Below are 11,373 nucleotides of genomic sequence, written 5' to 3'. Positions count from 1 at the left end.
ATCGCCGTGCTGCAGTTATACAGCCTGTAGAAACGAGTGAGAATTTGACATCTATGACGCACATCTCTGAATAAAATCCAATTTTGCCAAAGGTGCCAGGGATTAGTGTATACTTGAATTATCTTGGGTAATACTTTTTTTTTTTTTTTTTCAAAGAACTTATAGTTATTGGCATCATTGGCTAATGGAAATGACGAACAAAACCAAAATGCTTTGATACATTGTATTAAAAAAAGGTTTTGTTCTGATGTAATGACAAGGTGTCGATACTTTGTACAGTTTTTGTCTGGCCAGGATGTTTTTTGGAGGACCCCGATATAACCGGCATTATATGTATCTTTGCATATTAAAGTGGGGTAGAAAAAAGTATTTTAAAATCATAAAAGGGAACACACTGTACCTTTGAGCTTGTGCTAGAAGAGAACACTAGGGGTCAGTAAAAGCCTTTTCATGATGGAGCAAATATTAAATGGGATGCGCTTTTCTCAGTTTGCAGCAAAATGAACAAAACAAAAAACTAATTATGATTCCCTCATATAGCTAATTATGCAGTTTACAGTCCAATAATCATTTTCAAAGCAATGTGATTTTTTTTTGTGACTTTCAGAGTGTGTCTTTCAATATCACTGTGTGGTAGTTTTACTATAGTCACTGTGTGTTATATTCTGTTATGCATATCCTTTATTCACTTTTAATGCACAGACCATAAAACCGACAGTGTTGGCCGACAGTGTCAGACAGAAGCATGCAGAGAATAAAAAGAGAGATCCAAGTCGACAAAAAGCCACAAAGAACTCAAGGTTCAGAGGTAGTAAGTCTCATTCGAACAACAGAAGCAAATACAAATAAAACAGAGAGGGAAACAAACATCATAACGTTGTTTTTCCCTCCCATGTCCCTCGCTCACTTCCTCTGTTACAAGATAAAAGAACCAAAGTAAATTCCCAGAAGATGCAGCCTTTGATTGTGAGCTCATATCTGCACCAGTGTCAAAAGTGTGTGAGGGAGAGAGAGAGAGAGAAAGAAAGAAAATTCCTACTGGGTGAGATGAATAGTGAGCTGTAGACACAGGCTGCTCTCGCCGCATAGTCACAACCTGCAGCCTTGAACCCTTTCATCATGTTTTAACAGCTCGGATTTAGATCCACACACACTCATTCACTCACTCACACTCTCTCACACAGACACACACACGTTGTGTTTTCGTGCTTTATGGGGACATTCCATAGACATAATGATTTTTATAGTGTACAGACTGTACGGTATATCTCCTAACCCTAAACCTATACCCACCACAGACAAACCTGCATTTAAAAAAATAAATTTAAAAATAAACATCACTTAATATGGTTTGTAAGCTGTTTTGCATACCAGAAATGTCAAGGATTTTGGATATTGCCATCTTTGTCTGGACATTTTGTCCCCATAATGTAGGGTTTACCTGAAACACACACACACACACACACACACACATATGGTTTCCATGTTTTATGGGGATTTTCCATAGACATAATTTTTTATAGTACAAACTGTAAATTATATCCCCTAACCTACCCATCACAGACAGAACTTTCTGCATTTTTATGTTTAAAAAACAATTTATGATTTATGAGCTGTTTTCCTCACGAGGACCAAAAAAAAAAAAGTCCTCACAAGGTTAGAAATAACTGGTATTACTACGCTTGTGGGGACATTTGGCCCCCATAACGTAGGGAATACCAGGACACCACACACACACACACACACACACACACAAACTGTTATGAGATACATACAGTAGAAATCACATGCTTCAGCTGTTCCACATCCTAGTGAACTGTCTTGCTGTCTGCTGCCATATAGACAGCTTGTTAAGACAGAATGTTGCTGCCTATTTTTTGGAACAAAAGATTTTTAAATTGCCTGCGAAAGGTATTCTAATGATTGCTAATAATATGCGAAAATAAATTGCTGAATATGCTGATAAATATATTTTAAAAGATTACAGAATTTTGCTTCTAGTATTTTCCCAGCTAATATATTTTTTAAAGAACCTTTTACTAACATTCCCATTAAGTTATGAAAGTTCGTTAAGTTCAAAAGGTCAGTTTTTAAAACTTTTTTTTGTTATGTGAACATTTCGTTTCATTATTGTGCAAACATTGGGAGCGTTACTTTAGAATGTTCTCTGAATATTCGGAAACAAGAAGTAACTGTTAGACAAACGTCCAACTAAAATGTTTAAAAAAAAACATGAGTGATGCATAAATAATGTTTTTGTGTTAATGTTTTGAGAACATTATTAAAGACCAGATAACTGAACAAACAATCTATTTCTGGAATGTTCATAACTTTGAGAAAACCTTGGCAGAATGTTAGCCAAAGTCCCCTGCTGGTTATATCTTGTTTTAAGGATTTTTTTTATATTTTTACTGAAAAATTTAACTGAAGTCATTTTTTTTTTTGCAGTGTTGAGCTCCATAAAATGCTTTGAAGGCAGCTCACAATGGTTTTATTGCATAGTTTATAATTTGAGTCATTAATGTCACATGGCTTTGATGCATTGAAATCAAATCTGATCAGGTGGCGTGATATATTTATGCTGCTGGTATTAGAAAGAGAGATCAATAAGGGTGTTGAGTCAAAAAAAAAAAAAAAATTGGTTTCGGTTGTTGTGTCCAAGACAGAGACAGCTCTAGAGCAAACTCTAAAAAGACAGAGAGGCAGGAGGAGAGAATCAAAGACGTTCCGGCATGTGTGAGAGTTTGAAAACACGTCCAGGTTCGGGTTATTATCCGTAGGGATCTGTTCCAGCAGTGTTGCTCTGAATCACTCAGCTCCAAAACAAAAGTTCTATAGGTGCTGGGAGAAGTAAAGGCTGAATAAACCCAGGCTCACTCTGCTGGAGCTTCTGTCAGCGCCTCAATGAAAACAATTCCTTAGAATAGATGCATCCTGCATGTTCAATTGAAGCTTTCCATAATTGAGTTTATTTTTCGTATATAGGAGATAGGAAGGAAATATGTATCAGGACGTCTGATAGGTTTATTTATTTAACACAACGTAACTGTAGACGAGACTCAACAAACTAAAGGTTAACACACATTAACTTTGTCTGTGAAACCGGGGGTCAGTTTTTTAAAATCCTTTAAAAAGTTTGCTAGAACGTTATCTAAAGTTCTGAGAACATTCCCTGTTAGCTGGGATGGTAGTACACTATTTTGAACATCAATGCAGAATGTACCAACCAATTACAATCTCAAATGCATCAACCAATCACATGCTCTTTCACTTATGTCACCTGACAAAAAAGAAGTTAAATTGAATTAACTTGAATGATATCTAAAATTGATATTTGTGATGGCGTCCTCAAATTAGGAGTCATAGTGATGATTCAGAAACAGACTGGTAGCAGTTATTGTATTTGCAATGCATGAAGAAACGAACGATCTGATTGTTCAGCCCTGTTGTGTGAGGTTGATTGGCAGCACCTCCCAAAGCACGTCTACAGAGAATCTCATGTGATAGACATGCATTTGAATTGCAGAAATAAACTTGTAATTCTCAAGCCTAAAATAATAATTTTGCCATGCCTTTTTTCCATCCAAAACCAGAGAAGACAATTGGCAAGCATTCTGGACATTACATTTGGTAGACAACCACCAACCAGCAATATGACTAATGAAGCTTGTCATGACCACTGAATATTACATGAACACATTCATGGAACACAATCTAATCGGCAAAATCAATCTCATTGAATATTTAGTTGAAAGTGGTGAAGTTATTTATTCACATGGGTACTATACCGTATATTATTCTTAATGCAGAGGCATTAAAAAAAACCTAAAATATCTTTGGAGCATTATGTAGATCAGGCACTTGCTCCATGAGTTTAAATATGGTAAATCCTGCGTCTTTAAGATTTTTGCTGGCTCTCATTGCTAGATGAAATAAGACATTAGAACTCATTACCGTCTCAGATTTATCAGTATCTAGAGGGGCATTAGCACCTCTCTTAGCGTGTGATGAAGAGCGGGAGTGACAGGAAATCATTGTCTTGGCCAGTCTGCTCAATCTGAGAGTCAGTGGATGGAGTCTCTCAGGGTTACTGAGGGTTGAGTTGGAATAGGAGACTTCATTTCAATGTGTGTTTGTGTGGGTGTTGAGAACATAGAAATGTGAAATATCACACGTACTGTAGTTGTTGTCGCCGCTGTCATCAGTGCAGTTTAGTTCTGTTCAGATCAGACCTGTTAGGATCAGTTGGCTTCAACAAATATAAAAAGGAAAGAATTGTTTTGTGATGCTATATAGCAAGTGAACAATACACCAAAGTTTTTGAATTACACCCACTGTTTTCCACTCATACAATTCAGTTTGTTATTTTTGTCCTTCCTAAAGAACAGTGAGTTGAGACTGGATTTACATTTATCGACCAATATCAGTCATCGCTTTCAAATATACCGGTAAAGAATTATTGGTTATCGGTATCGGCCAAACATTTTTTATATTGTGTTAAATAGCATCCCTAATACAATATAAATATTAGATGAAAAACTTAAACTTAAAAAACTTAAATGAAAATTAAATATGTTGTTCCCTTGGCAACTAACTGAAATAAATATTATGTAGTAGCCTACTAAAACTACTAAAACTGAAAAAATCCCATTCAAAATATCAGTAAATATAGCACATAAATAATAAAATAAACTTAGAGACTTAAGAATACGTTTTATTAACCACGTATTATGGTTGAGCTTACATAGCCTACATAGATAACAATACAAGAAAGAAAAAATGAAATAAGACTGCTTTAAAACATGGACATAAGACAATACAGCATAACCACCTGGCTCCATTCACTCGATGAAAAAGTGGTTTTCTGGCTTGAGATTTATGCAATCTGCCCAATATTTAGAAAGGTTAAAAGCATTGGGTTTTCACCCTTTGTATATCACAGCAGAAGCAACTGCATACTGATAAACTTCTTCTGACCATTACAAAACTTTCAAACGTCAACACTTCTGTTCTGGAGTTTGTTTGCAGCACAAAAACATTGTTTGCACATCATTGAGCTAATGACATTAGACAAGCAGATGTTCTCTGACTTAAAGGCATTTCATATTTTTAATAGTGTTTGCTAATACCCTTGCATTGCATGAGACAAATACACAATACTTGTATCCAAAAATATCAGAACCACAGAGAAGCATTCCATGTTACTTTATATATTATTCTGTATATTTTCAAATATGCTGTGAAACCATTCATATAGGGAATTATATTTTCTTTTCATAAGAGGACCCCAGACAGTAAACTGTGATTTTGTAACGTCATGATTTTTTTTAAACATGTAATATCACCCACTCCATTCATGTTTTTAGTCTAACCATTTAAAAAAAAACAAAAAAAAAAAAACAATTATTATTTGCCTTAATTTCATTATTAGACCTACCAGCAACGTTAGGTCGATGTGTAAAGATGTAACGATTCTTAGTTTCATTCGTGGTGTTGACACGAAAAACGAGCCATGATCTGCTGGAAGATTGCTGCAATCTCCTACCTAGACAAACTAACACTTAATAACATGAGGTTTTAATATGGGATGATTTTAGTATCAAAATGATTAACACGTGCAAGCACACTTATCAATGAACTTGATACATGTTGCAGAAATGTTTTATCCATGCCTTTCAACTTGTGTGTGCAAAATTCAAAATTGAATGAATGTGAAGCAATTTGTACAAATAGAGACATTTTTGTGAATACAAATGTTTTCCTTTGTATTAGTGTATCATAATTTGCACATGCAACACAGAAGACGTGCATGTGTGGATCAGGTGACGCGCGTGCATTCATTGACTCGATTCATTGAGTCGATCCTATTTGATTCATTTGGATTTTGAGACTTTCATTTCGCGGGTTTCGCCTTGCACGATCCACACACAGCTGTCTGAGAAAAGCTGCTACCACTAGATGGCAGTATTCTGCAAAAACAGACAACGGCAGCATAATCAAGCGTTCTTCCGCATTTAAGACGCTTAATGAGAGTGATATTGAAGCACCAAATTTAGTACACAATAATATAGGCCTACCCTATTAATAAAGCATACTTTATAGAGGCAAACATTACGTCAGATTATGAACAACACCCATAGAAAACCATTATAAAACGCTTAACGTGCAATCGCGCGTTGCATGTCCAGTAAGGTGTATTGGCTACTGAGTTTAAATATCACCGTCTTACTGCATTGACGTTAAGCTTTTTCTTTATAATATGCTCTATGGGAGGAAAACTATATAGCCTACAGACAATAGACTACATGAACGCAACGCACGGCGTTTCAAGTTAATACAATTTTCCTTCCTGTTAAAAAAAGGTGAAATTTCGCAGTTGCGTTCATATTATATGCTTATTTTTATCTGACTACACATTGTGTACATAGTATACAAGCAGGAATTTGAAAATGTCTGTTTTTAAATATTAAAGACGATTTTCGCAGTAGGCTACATTTGTTTTCCCTTGACCCTTAAGCCATAGGCTATAGTCTTACTATAGCACGATGAGTTTTAACAATATGCAACCATTGTATATCGACATGAAATATTAATTGAAAATCAACTGGCGTAGCGGGCCTGTAGCTGCATATTTCTACACGAGAATGCTTTGACGCGCTAACCACAGCTCATGATGCACAAGGGAACGTCTGCCAATTCCACTAACCGCGTTAAAACCACTGATCTATAATGTCATTCTATATAGATCAGTGGTTAAAACGTATAATTTGTTTTAATTCAAATTACTTTTTAAATTTAATAACAGACATTTTCAAATTCCAAAGCTCGTAGAAGGTTTCTGTAAGACTGACTTACAAGTAAAATTTGGACAATACTTCCCTTCATGTAGCCTGTATTCTGCAGAAAAATACTGTAATTCACCAAAAGGGTTTTTTCATGTTCAAAATGGTTGTAGTATGTTCAGTGACTAGACTGGCTTACTACAGGTGAAATTGCCCCAATAACTCCCTTCATGTAGCCTATTTAGTAAACAATTATTATTTTATAAAAAAATTACTGTAATTAACCAAACGGGTTTTTGGTGACTTACTACAAGTGAATAATGTAAAATTTCACCTGACTTGTCACTAGGAACGTACTACAACCTTTGGAACATGAATAGAAAAACAATTTACAGTAAATTAAAAAATTGTAGGCTACTGTTCAATCGAGATATTGGCTGGACATAGTACAGTAACAGTAGGCTAAGTCAGTCTGCCCACTAGACTTCCAAGGTTATAATATAACCTTGGAAATATGTTCATTTGAATGAATGACTGGACGTTTATATTTTTTTGACTGTGAGTGGAGTTTGCAGATGGTCCCTTTATAAAATGAGGCGAATATCAAACTTCACTGCACTCTCGGACCGGTTGCTCTCCCATTCACATGCAAAGTTAAACGCAACTGCAGAATTTTTATTTCATGTTAAGCTTTTTCTTTTTAACAGGCTCGGGAAGGAAAATGTTATTAACTTGAAACGCCGTACATTGCGTTCATGTAGTCTCTTGTCTGTAGGCTATATAGTTTTCCTCCCATAGAGCATATTATAAAGAAAAAGCTTAACGTCAATGCAGTAAGACGGTGATATTTAAAAAAAAGTAGCCAGTGCACCTTACTGAACATGCAACGCGCGATTGCACGTTAAGCGTTTTATAATGGTTTTCTATGGGTGTTGTTCATAATATGACGTAATGTTTGCCTCTATAAAGTATGCTTTATTAATAGGGTAGGCCTATATTATTGTGTACTAAATTTGGTGCTTCAATATCACTCTCATTAAGCGTCTTAAATGCGGAAGAACGCTTGATTATGCTGCCGTTGTCTGTTTTTGCAGAATACTGCCATCTAGTGGTAGCAGCTTTTCTCAGACAGCTGTGTGTGGATCGTGCAAGGCGAAACCCGCGAAATGAAAGTCTCAAAATCCAAATGAATCAAATAGGATCGACTCAGAAACGAGTCAATGAATGCACGCGCGTCACCTGATCCACACATGCACGTCTTCTGTGTTGCATGTGCAAATTATGATACACTAATACAAAGGAAAACATTTGTATTCACAAAAATGTCTCTATTTGTACAAATTGCTTCACATTCATTCAATTTTGAATTTTGCTCACGCAAGTTGAAAGGCATGGATAAAACATTTCTGCAACATGTATCAAGTTCATTGATAAGTGTGCTTGCACGTGTTAATCATTTTGATACTATAATCATCCCATATTTTAACAAAAGCCACTACGTTTCACTCACTCAGACATCGTTTTATTTTATTTATTTATTTTGTTTAGATATATTAAGTGTGAGCTTAGTCATCAAGTTTAATGGCATTTAAATTAATAGAACTTTTTTTATTTAGGCAAAATGTATGACCTTTGTTCAATTTCTATCTTTTCGCAGCTACCTGAAAACTAGCAACAAAACGGACAACATCTGCTATTCTTACTTTTGTCAGATATATGAATGACTGAGAGAGAAAACCATATAGACAGTAAAAGAAAACAAGCTGTTCACAGTCCATTTCGAGAATGAATGGCGATCGCAGCGGGCGGCGGCGCGACCGGAAGTATCGCTGCCCTACTTCATCAAGCATAAGAAACATAAATCAAGCATTCATCCATCCAAACGAACTCGTTTGAAAACCTTTATGTAAACATGTATACACTGACGATCTATAACGTACGGTAAAAAGGTTTTCATTTTAAAAGTGGTTACCGTCGTTGTGAATTACAGGCGCATACTGCGCTTTATAACCTTCGTGAACCGACCACAGATGAGTGTTGTGTGAAAGGACACACAGACACGGTCGGGTTAGGTTAGAGGCGTGCCAAGCACTTCGTGGCACGATCACGAAGTGAACGTCTTTCCTGGCAACTCAACCAACCCTTCTTTTCATTATGTTATCACCACATTTTTTGCACATAGTGCATGACGCAGAACTCAAACTCAAAACTACTCCGTTTTAAAATGGACACATTTATTACACTTTTTGAGAAATGTGAGCATATTCACGGCCTTAAAATTATGAAAAGTGAATTTAAGACACGATCGGACAGTTATGGGGAACCCTGGTATTGACGGACGTTCAATTGGTCATTTCAAGGGGGGTCTCATGAAAACCATCAAAAAATACAGTGGACACGGCTAATAACTGCATATTACTGCTACTTAACAACAAAAACAACACAGCATATCAACTACTTTGTTTTTAATTAATTAATCAATTGCATTTTGCAAACAATATGCTCGAATTTTAATTGCCATAGCCACACCCATGACAGAAAACATATTTACAAAATAGTATCTATTATTGTCATGCTCTCATACCTTTTGCTTGCCCTACTTCTGTCCAGTCTCCTCCTGTCTTCTTCTCTGCCATTTGCCATCACAGGAATAAGTTAATTTTTTTAAATATATTAAAATATAATTATTTTAAATTCCATTATAATATTTGATAATATTACAGGTTTTTTTTATCAAATAAATGCATCCTTGGTGATCCATGAGAGACTTTCAAAAACATAAAAAAATATTACAGACCCCAAACTTTTGAACGGTAATGTATCCAACAGTGTTTAATCTGTATCATAAAACAGATCACCTCATTCCTTTTTTTCAAGCGTCTCTCTGTCTAATCCAGGTCTAATCTTGATGTCTCAGCCATTTGGTAAATTTTGTCTTGTGCCTGCTGAAGTTGTAGCTGTAATTACAGAATTGTCTTGAATCAGGATTGAAATACTTATACTCACAAAAAAAAAAACTAAAGTTTAAAGGGGTTGGTATAATGTCCTTTTCATACGATGTAAAATAAGTCGTTGGTGTCCCCAGAGTGTGTATGTGAAGTTTTAGCTCAAAATAGGCTACCCCACAGATAATTTTATATAGCATGTTAAAATTGAGGAGACTGATATAATGAGTGACCACCAGATGCATGCACACTATGAAAAAAATGACGACAGGCAAAACAAAAAGCCGCGTCTTTTGACACAGGATAGCCTATTCAAGCCACTGGTACTGTTTGAATCACGAGCAACTAAAACCCCTGGATGCTATAGCTGCCCCTGCGATCCAAAAGAACGACGCGGGTATGATTTTAGTTTAGGCTGTCTTGGTTTCTCGGCTGGGCCGCATGGCTTAAATTCCCCGTTAAATCCACTCAGCCGCCAGGATTCCCACCATCCGTGCCCGCTGCAGCGTAGCAGCTCTTGCGGGCTCGCGGGAGCGCCTTGAACGCAATGACGCAAGGCGCAGCGACGTTCATGGGGCGTCGCAGTGATTCTATGTTTATATTTTTTTATATGTCGAATAAATTATTAATTACTATTGTTCTGCGTAATTTGAAAAGAAACATTTTTAAATCTTTATATATTTTTTAATCAGGAAGGGAGTGGGGGGTCAAATGGGGGGGTCAAAGCGTTTTTTGGGAGGGTCTTGAGACCCCCCAAGACCCCCCCTGGCGCCGCCGCTGACGCAGACTCTCTCGTAGCGGCGGAGAAATGTAATCCCTGTATATATTATGAAGGTTATTACTGAATATATAATTACACACATTTTATATTAGTAAGTATATTGTCTCTCGCATTTTCAAATGTATGAAGATTCCTTATGCCTTTTTCAATAAATTGTAAAATATTAACACCATATATTATTCTGTATATTTTCAAATATGCTGTGAAACCACTCATATAATATAGGGAATTATATTTTCTTTTCATAAGAGGACCCCAGACAGTAAAATGTGATTTTGTAACGTCATGATTTTTTTTAAAACATGTAATATCACCCACTCCATTCATGTTTTTAGTCTAACCATAAAAAATAAAATAAAAAAAAACCTATTATTATTTGCCTTAATTTCATTATTAGACCTACCAGCAACGTTAGGTCGATGTGTAAAGATGTAACGATTCTTAGTTTCATTCGTGGTGTTGACACGAAAAACGAGCCATAATCTGCTGGAAGATTGCTGCAATCTCCTACCTAGACAAACTAACACTTAATAACATGAGGTTTTAACAAAAGCCACTACGTTTCACTCACTCAGACATCGTTTTATTTTATTTATTTATTTTGTTTAGATATATTAAGTGTGAGCTTAGTCATCAAGTTTAATGGCATTTAAATGAATAGAACTTTTTTTATTTAGGCAAAATGTATGACCTTTGTTCAATTTCGATCTTTTCGCAGCTACCTGAAAACTGGCAACAAAACGGACAACATCTGCTATTCTTACTTTTGTCAGATATATGAATGACTGAGAGAGAAAACCATATAGACAGTAAAAGAAAACAAGCTGTTCACAGTCCATTTCGAGAATGAATGGCGATCGCAGCG

The 11,373-nt window shown here is 35.9% G+C and overlaps 1 long non-coding RNA gene across 2 annotated transcripts in view; it reads right to left on the bottom strand.

Annotated features, from left to right (window-relative positions):
- LOC130083539 (uncharacterized) overlaps nt 1-5,312 on the bottom strand; it is a 104,197-nt gene extending 98,885 nt beyond the window's left edge. For both annotated transcript variants that reach the window (XR_008806850.1, XR_008806849.1), the window contains exon 1: nt 5,301-5,312. This is a non-coding gene — a long non-coding RNA (uncharacterized LOC130083539). The remainder of the gene's footprint in view (nt 1-5,300) is intronic.
- Between the last annotated feature and the right edge of the window lie 6,061 nt (nt 5,313-11,373).

The sequence above is a fragment of the Rhinichthys klamathensis genome, unplaced genomic scaffold, assembly GCF_029890125.1.
Source record: "Rhinichthys klamathensis goyatoka isolate OS25496 unplaced genomic scaffold, OSU_Roscu_1.1 h1tg000056l_1, whole genome shotgun sequence".
In the NCBI taxonomy this organism is placed as follows: domain Eukaryota; kingdom Metazoa; phylum Chordata; class Actinopteri; order Cypriniformes; family Leuciscidae; genus Rhinichthys; species Rhinichthys klamathensis.
Note: the sequence above shows the minus strand (reverse complement) of the source record. Positions and strands in the feature narration are given on the sequence as shown.